This window comes from Lissotriton helveticus, chromosome 2_1 (genome assembly GCF_964261635.1).
Source record: "Lissotriton helveticus chromosome 2_1, aLisHel1.1, whole genome shotgun sequence".
In the NCBI taxonomy this organism is placed as follows: domain Eukaryota; kingdom Metazoa; phylum Chordata; class Amphibia; order Caudata; family Salamandridae; genus Lissotriton; species Lissotriton helveticus.
The window spans coordinates 1326325744-1326341371 of NC_136059.1; positions in this window are offsets into that span (position 1 = coordinate 1326325744).

The window sequence follows — 15628 nt, forward strand, 5'->3', positions numbered from 1 at the left end:
ATCTCGAGACCTGAGTATAAACAACTCTAAATCCTTCGTAATGAAGGTTGGCCAAGGTAACAAAAAACCAAATTGCTTAAATGTTAATGGGGTTAAAATCCCCACAACAAAAACATTCTCCTATCTAGGAGTCCTGTTCGATCACCAACTGAATTGGGGACCCGTAGTTCAGAAAAAAAAGGGAGAGGTAACTAGGGCAAATGCTGCAATACTCAATTTTGCAAGAAAAATGGGCAACAGCCCAGTGGCAACACTACTGCACCTTTACCAGGCCAAGAGTGTTGCCATAGCATGCTATGGCAGCGAGATATGGGGATATGTCCCACTAGGAGCCCTGGAGATAGCAGAAAATAACTTTCTCAAAAAGATACTAAGGCTCCCTGGTGGAACAGCAAATTTCTCCGTACATGAAGAGCTAGGTGTACCATTCCTATGCGACAAAATAGCAGTAAAACCCTTAGTATGCTGAATAAACTGTTGGATAAATGAGGATATCCCTCTTACCCAGCTAATACTGAGGGAAGCGTTAACATGGGAAAACAGGCTTAAGGTTCCTTGGATAAGGTACCTATGTAACTGTTTCAGGGAAATTGGGCGCCCTGACCTCTTCTCAAACCCGAATACCATTACGAAACTGGATGGTATTCTTGTGAAGAAGGCTTTTATTACATCCAGGTACTTAGACAGGGAGGCCGGCGAAATAATGAAAGGAAGCGTACGCAAACATGTGCTACTAAAAACAACCCTGCTCATGGAACCATACCTGTCATGGCCAATGACAAGTTACGACCGCTTCCTATTGACAAGATTTAGGCTGGATTTATTTCATTTATTGCTGGCCGTGCCAAAGGGTGCATACCGTGGACAAGTGTTGCCGGCTTGCGGCTGCGACGAAAAGTCTCCGCAAGTCCTGGCACACTTTTTATTCTTTTGTCCATTTTATATTATACCTCGGAGACTATATCTTAAACCCTCTCTCAAAAAACTGAATTTTTCCCAATTTAGACCAGCACTTTGTTATCTCCAGATGTTAGGCTCGGATTGTACCTTATTTGTGTGCAGTTTTTTAAAATTAGCACTCAAATTTAGGAAAAGTATGGAAGGCTAACTGTGCTTGTATTAGACATACTGTTAGAAAAATATTAATCTCTTTCATGTCTGTTGAGTAATCCTTTTTTAATATTTGAGTGTACATCTTGCCTGTAACTTTTTTCGTAATCATTTTATAATGAATTCATTCAAGCCGCTTTTTAACCTTTTTTATGCAAATATGTGTCACTATATGTTGTGTGTAATGCTTTTATGGTTGTTATTTTAATAACCGAATAAAGTTTATTTGATTGATTTGATTACTGAAAGTGCTATTGCCAACCCTCTCCTTCTTATTTCCTCTTTTTGGGTTTCAAGGTTCCTTCCTTGTCAATTATGACTCCTAGATATTTATAGTCCAGCGATTATTCAAGTTGATTACCATTCATAAACCAATTCCTCTGCCGATTTCTTTTGTTGTTTATTGTCATTGACCGAGTCTTGCTGAGGTTCATTTTTAAGTTGTTTTTCTGAGGCATAATTCTGCATTTCCGATAGTAGATGTTGGAGACCTACATAAGTGTGGCTGAGTAGAACTACGTTGTCTGCATACATAAGATTGGTCAGTGTTTTTCCGCCCAGCTTAGGGGAATGTGAATTGCAGGCATTGAGTGCCTTGGGGAGGTCGGCCATGAATAGATTGATGACAGGGTGGGAGCAAGAACACAACCCTGTTTCAATCCTTTGGTTGTGGAGACTTTAGAGGAGAGATGAGTTCCGCCCCCTAATGTCACCTGCACCCAGGTATCTGTGTGGAGAAGACACAGGATGTTTAAGATGGACTGCCGAATTCCCCAGCGTGCCAGCTTCCCCCACAGTCTGCCCCTCTCCACATTATCAAATGCCACACTAAAGTCAATGATGCATAAGTGTAAGGGAAGTTTTGATGTTTTTGCTGCGTCTATCGTTTGTGAGATTGCAAGAATGTTAGTTGATGTGCCTGCCATTTTACGAAAGCCAGTTTGATTTAGCGGTATTATCTCGCTTTCCTCTGCCCAAGTTGTAAGTTCCTCTAAAATTATGCCTGCAAAGTATTTTGCTTCGTTATCTATCAAGGTTACTAGCTGATAGTTGCTTGCCTCGGCCTTGTCTCCTTTTTAGGTCGAGCTGGTAAACTGCATCCAAAGGATGCAGGTGTCCAGCTGGAGACCTAATGTTGTCTGTCTCGGGGGGAGGAAGGACAAGAGGGTGTTACGAGCTTGAAAGCGGCCGGATTTGGGTGCGCGAACGCGCACGTCGCCTCCGTCCACGCGTGCGCTCACAGCCAGCCACCACACAGACTGAAATACATGCGCGCTGCTTACTTTCACTTTACATCCCCCCACCAGTCATCGGATCTTTTTACACACGCACGCATGCATGCATACATACATACATACACACACAGACACACGCGCACACACAGGCACACACGCAGACACACTCGCACGCGCAGGCAGACACACACACACACACGCAGGCACACAGACATACAGATATACAGGCAAACACCACCCCCCCTTACCAGGCTCGCACCACTGTGGCCAGCGTGTCCAGGTCTTCCAGCCGGCCGGCCGCCGCACACCACTGATAATAATAATGAACTCCTAAACACCACTGTGAGCCACGGCAGAAGTTGAAGGCCATAGCCTTGAGGGCAGGAGCTGCGCATTACGTTGTTATGGGATGACACGGTCGTGAGGATGGCCCTTTTACCCCCCCGACCCCCACCCCATCCCATTAGGTCGCACACTAACGGTCCCTAAGGGGCTCTCCGTGTATTTCCCTTCGGCTCCGGCCACTACATGATAGCCACGCCCCGAGACTTCCAGCCCTTTGTCCCTCCTTCCGGACGTGGCTCTGACACACTCTATCCAATCAGCCTGCCCGCGGGGAGCGAGGAAGCCAGCTGAGGACTGTTGGAGGAAGGCGGAGGGGGAAGATGCAGCATGGCGGGCGGGCTGCAGCAGGGCAGCTCCCGCCACGGCCATGCAGCCACCAACATCCTGCTGTTGGGTGCCCTCAGCTCCTGCACCGACTCCGCCAAACAGGGGCACAGCAGCAAGGTCAGAGCGCAGGGTACGTCAGTGTGCTCGTGTTTTCCAGTCCATTTGCTAATTCAGTCCTCTTACACCTCCTCCTTGTCTGCTTCCCCCTCTCACGTTACACCCCTTTGTGTCCTCCTTTCTCCTCCGTCTCTTCCAGCACATTTCCCCTCTCGTCCGTTATCATCTTTATTGGCCTTTTAACCCCCCCTCCGCCTCCTAAGCCATATAAAGGGACTAGCTGTTTTTTTCTAGCATTAACAAAACCAACACATGCACACGCGTCCTCCCCTGCCTCCTCTCCCCACCCATGCACTTGTTTATTTTAAAGTTTAAATCCCCCGCTGCCGCCACACACCGCCTGCGCTCCACCTGTCCCACCACTGAACATCAGATTTCAGTGTCTTAAGGTATCTAGTCCCAAAGATGAGGCAGTGCATCAGGTGCGGATGAATGTGACAAATGAGCGAGCAAATGCTATGGGGGCATGAGGATCTTGCATGTCCTAGAAAGAACATTTGGACTTGCCCTTCTTACATTACCCAAAATAAAGCAGCCCTTCCAAGTAAAACACACAGCGTCTCATCTGCACACCCCCTAACCCTCACACCCCCTCACCCTCACACCCCCTCACCCTCACACCCCCTCACCCTCTGTGCAACCATTCAACAACTGGTTCAAATATGTTCTGTCAATGTTTCAAGCTTTATTACAAATGTAACAAAAGATGTTAAATTTTCACTTCTGTTCTTGGATTTTCGTCACAATAAAATACTCTGAACATAATCTTCACAAAAGTTATTTACAAAAGTTTAAGCTATTGCCATTATAAATTACAATAACTTATTTAAGTATTAATTATTTGTAAAAATTAACAGCCATTGTTATTTGTAATATCAATACATCTAAGTCGCGTAAATACAACACATATTGCATTAGAAATGCTATAGGTGTCGCATTTGCGAAAGTTATAACTATTAGCACTGTAAATGACATAGCTATTAATTTAGCTATTTTCAAAAACAAAACATAAATAAAAAATGTGTCATTTACAATACCAATATCTCAAACTTTCCTAATGCGAGACCTATTGCATTGTAAATGCTTGTTTGTAGATTGGCACGATTGTTGAGCCCTTCCATGATACTGGTAGTCTGTTCAGGAGCCTGACTTCCGAAAAAAGAGGTTGCAGGGTACCAGCCCATTCCTCCGACTTGGCTTTGAACGGTGCAGGAGGAATGCCGTTTGGTCCTGGTGCCCCTTCACTCCTTCCTTTTGCAATCTGCTTTTTTATTAAAAGGAACGATGGGATGCCAGCTGCGCAGAGTGCTGTGAATTCTGTCATTGACAAGTTTGTCTCCCGGGTCTCTGTGTCGCTCGCTCCGGAGTGTTCTTCTATTAGCCACTGATTCAGCTCTTCTGTTCCGGCATCTCCCCTATGGTTATTGAAATGAATGGTTAGGAATTCCACCCAGCTTTCTTCTTAGATATGTGATGATATGCCTTCATGGTGTGGATGTATTATACCATTCACAGTTTTCCCAAAACGGGTGCTGTCATTATGGTTTGAGTCATGTAACAGCTTTGCCCAAGTTGCATTTTCTTTGTCTTTAGTGATATCCCATTTAAGTTTTTTAAGTGATATCCTTTGGTCTCTCAGGAGTGACCGAGTGTTAGCATCTCCCGGGAATCTTCTACAAGGATTCCCTGATGATCCATCTATCACTCCAACTGGGCTCTGGTAAGTCAAAGGCCCATTACTTCGTGCAGGTGCATTGCCTGATCGCTTATTGATAGTTTTTATGAAGGGAATGGCCACCGAATATAGAGCTCACAATTCAGTTTGATTGTGTTTCAGGTTGAGCTGGGTGAAACCCCACTCAAACAGCAACCACAATTCTGGTCAGAGTGCACTCACAAGCAACGCCAAATTGATCTGTGCAAAACCCTCTGGTAGTTTGGCATGAAACAGTAATGCCTAACTTAGAGGCATAGAGGAAAGTATTTACTTAGCACTTCAAACAGTAATAAAGTGAAAACACAACATAAGAAAACGTACACACCAATTTAGAAAAATACATTCAAATGTAATACATTATTTGAGACCAAAATGACAATAATGAATCAGTAGAACTGTACATAATAAGCTTTTAAAGGTTTAAGGGAAAAGAGTACTAAAAAACAAAAAGCACCTACTATAGTTATCTGGTCAGCCAGACCGGGATAAAGTTACAAGTTTAGGCTGACCGTAATGGAGCATGGACCAGATACAGGAACTATGCTAGGCCCGCTGAACAAAATACCTTAATTCCTGGTTGCTGAGTGTTGAGATTTCCCATGTTGAGGAAGCCTCGTGCAGAGGTGGTACCAAGAATATGTGACTGCGATGTGAGGTGGTGCATAAGAGATGCATCACGCAGCAGCGGTTCTGATGAAGCCACCGACAGGGCTTTCGATGTGAGGTCCTGCATCGACATCTAGGATACCGTCAGCGAATGCTTGCGATGCAAGGGCCTACGGCGGGAATGTATCGGGCAGCGTTGGTTCAGAGGAACTGCGATGCGAGGTCCTGTGTAGAGGATGCATTGCGCGGTGCTGGTTCCAATGTCAAGCTGCGAGGAGATGCATTGCGCAGTGTCAGTTCACCCCAAGTGACCACAGCTGGGCTGGCAAAGCACTTTCAGGCCCACTTCCAGGGGTCCTGGAGTCTGGTAGCAACATTTAGGGACAAGACTCACAGCAGACAAGTCCAGGTGCTGGGTACAAGGTGGTTGAAGCATTTTCTGTTCCTGAGGCTCTGATCAGCAGCCCTACCACCTAGCTCTCAGAGTCAATCTGGTGGTCCTGAGTTTAAGATGCAGGTCCAGTCCTCTTCACTCAGACAGCAGGGTAGCAGACAGCAAGGCAGCAGAGTAGCAGGGCAACAGAGTAGCAATCCTTCTTTCAGCAGAGCAGCACAGCAGTCCTTCTTAGTCTTCCACAGGTCCAGATGTGTACTAAAGAGTAGGGTCTGAGGGTCCAATATGTATACTTAATGCCAGCTTGGAAGGAGAATGTTCTGGAGGTTTCCACCCCAAGGGGTGTTTGGAATTTCCTGCCTCCTCACCTTGGCTTCAGCTTGTCTGGGGGCACAAATAATCATGTGAAACCCTTTATGAGTGTGCTGAGGCAGAACCCTTGTGATGTGCAACTGAGAACAAACACTTTAGCACTGGCCAGAAGAGGTAAAGTGCACAGAGTCCTAGGGCCCACAAAAACAAGTAAGGCAAAATGCTTGGAGGAAGACCACCCTAAGGTCGACAGGTCTAACATTCTAGAAATGACCTGAGGTACAGCACTTTTTCTGCGGACTTCAGAGCAAGATGGCTAGTAATAACCTGATATATTAATTGACAATCAAGGGCAAAGGAGGCAAAGCCCGGCACTAGATAAGGACTCTGTATCAATTACCCAGTTTGTGTAATAATGTCAAATCTAGTACACAAAAATGCCCTCCATTTTCTGCATATATATTTAATGACCTAAAATACTGCACCTTTTCTGCCCCCTTTTGTGGGAAGCTAGAAAAAGCCTATATACTGCACACTTGTGTACACAGCAGCATAAAGAGGCAGGAACAGATGAAGTTATAAATGGAAGGGCAGGATCAGGAATAGTGCTGTATCATCACCACAAACACTATCGGCCTAATACCAATGTCGGTCGGAAAGCCTCCTACCAGCGGTCGGCAGTGTAGGTTTAAACCCCATCCGCTGCATTAGGATGACGGAGGTCGGAGTTGAAACTGGAGGGGACTCCGACTCGGTTCCGACAGGCAGTCGGAATTGCACTATAATCCCTTACGGACGGCGTTTCCACTGTCGTGATTATGGTGTCGATTTCCAACAGCCACCCAATGTCGGCCTTTCCAACATGTATTGGCTGTCGGAAACTGACTTTGGTTGCCCCTAGTAGATCCCCCTTCCCACCTGGCCCTCCACATTTGTCCTGGGGGGCACTTATTGTGACCCCTGAGCATCCCTGCATTGTGTGGCAGGCGCCTCACCGTGCCTGCCACATGGTGTAGGGATGTTTACAAACTTCAATTTTCGAATGGGTGCTTGTGCTGCAGGCATTTTCAGCCTGCCGCCCAAGCTACAACTGAAAAATTGAAGTTTGTAACCGCACCATGTGCAGTCACAACCTAACGGGGTTGTCGGAACTGCCGACCTATGGTCCGGCGGTTTCCTTCCCCGAAACGTTGTCAGTCGGAGGCAACTCTGAAGGACATAGTAATTAGGCCCTATGTTGTTTACCCTTAAAAATTACTTATTATAATATTACCAATTTTATAATAATTTGCTGATACATTTCCAAATGAGGTTCGAGAGCATTAATGAGTTGTTAGACAAATATGTGTATGTAAAGTGAATTAGTGAGTAATAGGTAAAATCTCAACATGCACTAATAATTACTGAGCTATGGTGCAATGCTGAACATGTGCAAATATTAATGAAAGATGGAGAAAATGTGCCCATGTAGCCAAGTCTTCTAAGTAATGGTGCAAATATTGGCCTTGCACATCAAGGTTGCAAATCTGAGCACATTTTCAAAATGAATGAGTGAAGCTTCAAATTTGTACATGAACTAAGGACTACTAAGTGATGGAGCAAATTTAAACAGGTATTAAGATTTATTACATATTATGGCAAATCTAAACATTCAGGGGCATATTATCAAGATAGGCGATAAAATTATCGTCTCTTTAGCGGCAGAAAACTGCTGCTAAAACAGCGATTATGGGCTTGGAAATATGCTTTATGGTATTCCAATCGAAGCTCAGGTTAGATGTCCTTCACATCTAACATGGGCTTCAATTGGAATTCCATGGAGCATATTATCAAGCCCATTATCGCTGCTTTAGCGGCAGTTTTCTGCCGCTAAAGCGGCGATAGTTTTATCACCTGTCTTGATAATATGCCCCCTAGTTAGGATTAATGAATGCTGCTGGCAATTTGAACATGGATGATGGTGGTGATTCATGACACATGAGCGCATTCCTGGCCCAAGGGTGCAATACCTGTGTGATACTTGTGCTGTCATAATGCCTGTAATTCTTTCCATATTGTACACATTATTTAAAGTAATAGTGCCCACTGTTGTGCAATGATTTCAGTGGCACAATGCTGGTAATTCTTGTTACATTGTGGGTGTTCTTAGCATGACAGTGCACAAACTTAGAGTAAAGCTTGCACTGGCATTGTAAAGGCAGTTATTGGTATTTTCCAATAACGTATTTCTAAGACATAAATCTTCAAGATTGGTGTAATATGTCTACATCCATCCATGTATTCACTCATTAAACCACTTGTGCACTCACTAATTAATTTAGCCTTCCATCAATACATTCACTTGTTTAACCATTCACTCACCTATAAACTCATTCACCTTTTACTTATCAATGAATTTGGTCATTTACTTTTCCATTGATGCACTCACTCATCAATTACACCACTGACTCATGCACATTTGCCCATTCATCCATCTGTACAACTAAAACACAACATCAACAATTAAAGGGAAAACGCTTTTATGCTTCAACAGGCAAACCTATTACCTTTGCCAAAACTTGTATTTGTAACTCTTTCTCGCCACATTTCCCAATAATAAGGATGTAGTAAACAGAAAACAGGTTCCTAGAAAAGCATACACATTAGAAAAACATACACACCAAATAAAGCAAGGCGAGTGCAGTTCAGCGTATAATGTGAAACAAGCATATGGGAAGATGTCAAGTAGCTTCCCTACAGATGAACGATTCGGTGACTTCCTTACATTCCACTCAAGAGGCTGCCTCTCCCTGTAGAATGTCCCTAAATGTGCCTGAACAGAAAAGTGAGGTGGCACCCCAGAATCAATTTAAAGAACTTGTTAAATGGATTTGACCGCTAATTGTTGAAGCAGTAGAATTACCATCCATATGAATTAAGCCATGGCAAATAAAAATAATATCTGCCTTACAGAGTGTTTTGTTGACACTAATTTACACTTTAGGTGCTTGATCTAAGGAACAGAGGTTTTGGCCATCTAGAACAGAATCTATGGGAGTCTAAAACAGCAGTATCAAGACCTGAGAAAGGTGAATATGGGACCTAACATTGAGTCGAAATGTAGGACAAGGCTGTAACACCAACCACCCAGGGTGGAACCCTAAATAAAGCTCCCTACATAAAGAGCCTTGGGCTTCCCAACCTTCAGGCCAAAGTAATTTCATTAAAAAGGCCACCTCCATGTCAAAAATGTAAGAGTAACCTCCTTCAAAGATTAAAAAGGAGCACTCTGGGTCTAGTGGGCCAGGGAAATTTACACCCACATACACGGGCTAACTCAAAACGTCTCCACTGATAGCCTACCCCTCAACCAAAGGCAAAACTACCCAAGGTTCCTTTAACAGCCTTATGTCTGCCAGATTGACACACACAGAAGAGGTGGCTGAGCTCAACTCAAAAACATCTTTCATGAAGTTAAAAATTTACAAATGGTGGCAACCAAGAGGAGGCCTCACACCAGAAACTAAAAAGTCCTTCCATTTAGCTGATATTCCGGTAATGATGAAGGGAGCCTGGAGTTGTCATCTCATAGTATATATTCAGCTTCAAGAGGCCTAACTATTCAGCCTCTAAGACATCACCTGTAACTGTAATAACAAAGAGATGGACATGACCAACCACTGAAGCAGCAAGGGAGACAAAGGGAACCAGGACCTGCCATCAGCTGGAGAAGATGGCACCACGATCTGCATGGCCAGATGGGAGCTACCAGATATACTGAGGACCCCTCCCCGCTGAGCTTACGAAGCACTCTAGGCAGGAGAGGATATAGGGGAAAGTCAAACAATAAACCATGGAACCACTGAAAGTAGAGAGCATCTGCCCAGAAAGCCTATTCATATTCTGCCTGCGCAAAATACAGACAGCAGAGCATCTTGATCGAAAATAAACATGTCCATCCAGGCTAAAAGAAAAATCTATAGAGAATTAAAAGTATTGACGCAAGCCATCCTTCTACCAATTCTATATCCCCACAGATATTAGAATGCTGGATTAAATACAGGTGAGACTTTGCTGAAGCCAACAGGGAATGTGCTAGAAGAGCCAAGAAGGGAGACCTGTTGCACCCACCTTTTGTTATATGTTTTCCTCATTTTGTCAATTTGAAGCAGAAGGGCCTGATCTTAGTTCTGAACAAAAATGAAAAAACATATCACCATCTACATCTCATCCAGCTCTCTCAATTTAAAAGACATGTCATTCTCCTGGTCTGACCACTGCTCCTGAACTGAAGCTGTCTCCAGCGTGACTCCAAATGTTCTGCATCAACTGTCTCGACTACAAGAAACAGTGGCCATAGATCAATTACCCACCTTTACACCCCTAAAGAGATGAACTGTAACCAGCCACCTCTGGAAAAACATCTTCAAAGATGGAGGGTCTATAAAGAGAAGATCGTGAAGAGGAGATTCTAGATGTGAGACACCAGATCCCAATTCTACAAAGTGTACTAGACAAGAGGCTTCATATGGAATTTGGTCCAGGTCACCACAAACGTGCAGGCTGTTAATATTTCTTACAGGTTCTGCCATTGATGGATATGAGCCTTCTCTAGCCTCAGAAGAACCCTTAAATACACTTAAATCTTCACATCCTTGGCAGGTGCAAGAAATACACGTGTTACAGAAGTACTGAAAAAGCTCCAACAAACAAATAACACATCAAAGAGCCAAGTTTGATTTTTCGGCTTCAAGATCCAAGCATGTGCCAGGAGAATACTGCACACCAGAGACATGAATGGGAGATTCAGGATAAAGAGTCTACATTCACCACTCAGTCAGCAGAATACAGAAGCATCTGAACCACCCTTATATAAGGAACACCCACCAACTCACTAACTCCTTTCTGAAGGCCCTTTCAACTGACTTCTACCCAAAGAGAAGGACCTGACCCTGGGAGTACCAAATTTAATTGCAAATCTCTGAAATGCCTTTTTTCTTAGATAACTCTGCACATGAACTTATGCATCGTACAGATCTGTTGAAGTCAAGAGAAGAACCAAGACAACTGCAGTAATAATCTCTTCTAGGAGCACAACTCAAAATGTCACATTTCTGATGAAGGAGTTCGCCACCTTTCGATTGATGATTAGTAAAATGTACTACATAGTTGGGAACACGAGAGAGAGGTGACAATATTTCCCCAGACTCTACTCATCCAATGGAACTTGCATAGTTTTCCATATCTGTCACACCCTTCTGCGTGACTACTTTTTTGAGAGCGTCCACTGGCAATGACGTTAATCTTCTTCCAAAATCTGGAGCTGTAGCAAAACAATCTAGGGAATAACCTTTATGGACTATCTCTAACACCCAAGCATTGGAAATAAACTCTTCCTAAATCTGAATAAATGGAAATGGGCAAACCAGAAGAGGGAGGAGCAACTTCACAGGGCTCAGCTGAAGTGACTCCAATATCAATGCTGAGTAATGCTTCAATGTGATAAGGAAGTGACCTATGAACTTCTGGTAGGATATGTTATGTCCTCTGATGCTATAGTAAAATCTTACCCTGGAGCAAAATTGCAGTGTACACTTCCAGATGGTATTAGAAATCCTACAGATATAAATGTGCCAAAGGAGATTGCTATCTTCATTTCTTCTGCCACTTGCTTTACTATTGCGCCCAATATATGACCAAAACTTCATGCTCAGATACTGAGTTTGAACAATAAGGACTTTTAGAAGGTGTTCCCTTCTATACTTTCATCCAGTATCTTCTATGAGGAGCCACCGCAGACACTGCTGTGAGTGCTGCTGCTCTCGGACCATCCCAGGCCACACCTGAAGCGACTGAAGTTATTTCTCCATTTGCTCTATAATAGGACGTCAGCAGGCTCCCTCTCCCAGGGCAGCCACCAGAGAATGAAAGTCCTGAGGAAGGGATTGAGCAGTATACGTGTCATATGTAACAGCTCTAAAGAGAATATGAAGAAATAATGGACCATCTTTAAGACATTTTAATCAATAGAATGTGAGGGGATAGCATAATGTGAAGTCACACAAATGCATCCTCTCAGACTGGACAAAACAGAGTCAATCTTCAAAGTGTCTGGAAATTCCTCTACAAACCCAAGCAAAAGATATAACTTCTACCAGATCCTTGGAACTGCAGCGTCCCTGATTTTTCCCGCTCTTCTAACACATTAACATGCTATGGTAATTGCTGGGCAGCAGCTGGACAGAGGGGGAGAGCTTAGGAGGATCACAGATCAGATAGTAACAACTCAAGGAATCGTCCAAACTGCTGCATACAAGTCTCGGATACAGAGGCAACAGTAACCTCTTAAAAGCCCCTGGTTGGCTGGAATGTGCACCAAGACCTTTGTTAGTACCTTTCCATTCACTTATTTGATCACGGATACAACACCCACATCCTCCGAATTCCATCAACCAGAGATGAATTTTCTACCTCCGCATTGTTGGCTGTAAAGAGGAGAGATAGAGGTCTCGATCAGAGACTGCAGCTGCTGAATCCTTAGAGGCCAGGGGCTGATCAATTGGCCTTGCAGAAACCACAGAGCCATTCAGAAGAACTCCACTTGTGACCGCAAATGGTGATGCCACAGACAGTCAGGTACACACCAGAGTAACAACCCAGGAACAGCAGCAAAAGCTGCAGCATACAATAAAACATTACAACCCCCCCCCCACACTTCACTGGTCCAACTCAAAATAAACAAACGATACAGCATGCGCAATGCAATCCGTTTTGTTTATTTATTTATGTACTTACCTCCATTTTGCCATATTCCGTGGTTTACCACCCCCCACTTCGCCCCTTCCCCACCTCACCGCCCCACACCACTCCCTCCAGGAACTGCTACTGGTGTGTGTGCATGTGTGAGTGTCAGTAGCGGCCCGTGGTGGGACTGATGCCGGGCGATGACGTGGGGCGGGGGAGGGGGAGGGGTAGGGTGGGGGGTAATAAAATTCGGAATATGGCCACACAGAGGTAAGTATGCAAACAAATAAATAAAAAGAATTTTGTTGCACGGGCTGCATCGCCAAATGCGATGTAAGGCAGCAACAACATTTTTTTATTTATTTGTTTGTGTATTAACCACTGTGCGGCCGTATTCCGGAGTTTACTACCCCCCCCATCCTGCCCCTCCCCCGCCCCACATCAGCGCCTGGCAGCACTCCCACTACGGGCCCCTACTGGTGTGTGTGTGTGTGAGCGCGTGTGTGTATGTTTGTATTTTAAGATATGCATTATGTTATGATGTACCTTTGAGTGTGTGTAGAAATAAGATCAGTATTTTTCTATACTGTTTATAATTCATAAGCAATTAACATATTTGTAATTGTTTTAAATGTATTCCTCTGTTATGTTTACATTTTTACAATGTGATTTTTATGGGTGTCTTCATTCTCTAATGTTGTCTGAACTTTTTGGTTATTTTTATTTTTAACGTCTAACATGTTTGCAATTTTTGTTTTAAGTGTGTCTGCAATGTGTAAGGTTATTGGACAATCGTTTTATTGATTAGAATTTTTAGGTGTAGGCAAGTTTGCCAGTAGTGTTATTCTATTCTTCCATTGCTTTAAGTGTGACCACCTTAATGTACCTGTGAGTGGCTATATGTGGTATGTGACATACTCCAAAACTCGACGGGAGTGGATTTGAACCTGATTGGGTGTACCACTACCTCAGCAGACGTGGGTTCTAAATTTACTGAATTGCAAATGACTTGCCTTTTTGTAGTGTTTTTTTTGTTTTTGCATGCTCTTCACTTTGTAGTAAAATTTCCCCAAATTCTACCCTTGTATAATTCTATGATATCCTAGCGGAGAACTCTGCACATAAGTGATAGGACCAGTGTAGGTGTGCTTATTTGAATTTAATATATGTGAGATAGCATTCCATTCTATAAAATGGCTGTTTTGTCATGTTCTGCAAAGGAAAAGATGGCACAGAAAGATAGCCATAGATTACAACTTACACACTGAGAAATGTATAGATATTGGAATCAGAAAAGTGGAAAATACATAAATACACACATTTTTCATTATTTACACCAATATTAATGAAAAGAAAAATATCACTTGCACGTTTAGGAGCCTAGACAAGTCTCTACACGCATTCATATTATGATACAGGAACATCTAGGGCTAGTTTTCTTTACATATGTTCAAGTGATGCTGAATTTAAATGTTTGTAATTATGTATTCGAAAATTGAAAGGTAAGAAATGATTTGATGAATTTGAAAAATAATTAAATTAAAATATGAGGACTGCATCTACCACAGTGCTATGAGCTAATATGCCCCCATAAGCATACTCTGTTCGGTGCTTTGTTGTTTCCTAGTTCTGTTTGTGATATATAAATTCCCTTACATACATACGTACACGCATATTTAATTCAAATTATTTTAAATAGCATTACATTTTTAAGGGTTCTGGATTTGTTGTTACTTTATTGTGATTCCACTTGTTAATGGGGGAAATACCTCATAACCTCTCTCATTATTTCACCTGACTCGGTTGTTTCACTTAATCTTCTTTCAGAGAATTCCCTGAAATCAGACCTTGTTTCTTGCACTTCTGGTACACTTCCTGTTCCCTCTACACCTTGTCCTTCTCATCCTCGCTTTCTCAGTATCAGAATTGCAATTTGGTGTTTTTCTCGTGGAATTCAACTTTTTTAGTACAAAACCTTTAAAACAATTTTTATTGCTTTCCTTTTCTGTTTTCTAGGAGGCTAGTGGAGATCCCTATGACTAATTGCTGTACAAAGAGGTGGGTGAAAGGCACCAGAGCAGTATACATTTTTGGATTGTTCAGTGAGCCAAGGATAAACTTGAATCATTGTTCCTTCTACTTCTGTTAATAATTGTCTGGTGGTCTACAGGCAAGTATGGATTTACTCACAAGAGGGAGTTGTTAAATGGACTGTACATTGTGATTTAATTTAGATAAAAGTGTTTATATCCTATGTGAATTGTGTCAATATACACAGAAATGCTAATGTATTTGCTTATAAAAATTAATAAAATACTTTGAAATAATATATATATATATATATAATTGTTGAATATCACTTATTTTATGATGCTTTCAAAACGTGTACAAAGATGGTTACAAAAGATTTTTAGATAGAAAAAAGAAGAGAAGGGGAAAGGGAGTGGAAGATAAAAAGAATAAGAAAGTGAAAGAGACCATAAAAGAATAATAGAGATAGTCTATGACAGGGAGAGAAAGCAAAAGAGAGTAGGAGAAAGAGAGGAAGAAACATAAAAAGAAAAAGAGAGACTGCTTCAATACAGATAGATAGTGTTTTTCAAAATAAATAACTTAAGGTACTGAATCATTTTGTGCATGCCATGTTTCAAAATCCCCGGATTAACTGTCCTTTCCATATAAATAGACAACTTGCTATGTTTACCTTATCAGATTGAAAACATTGTGTCTTCCAGTTTTTAC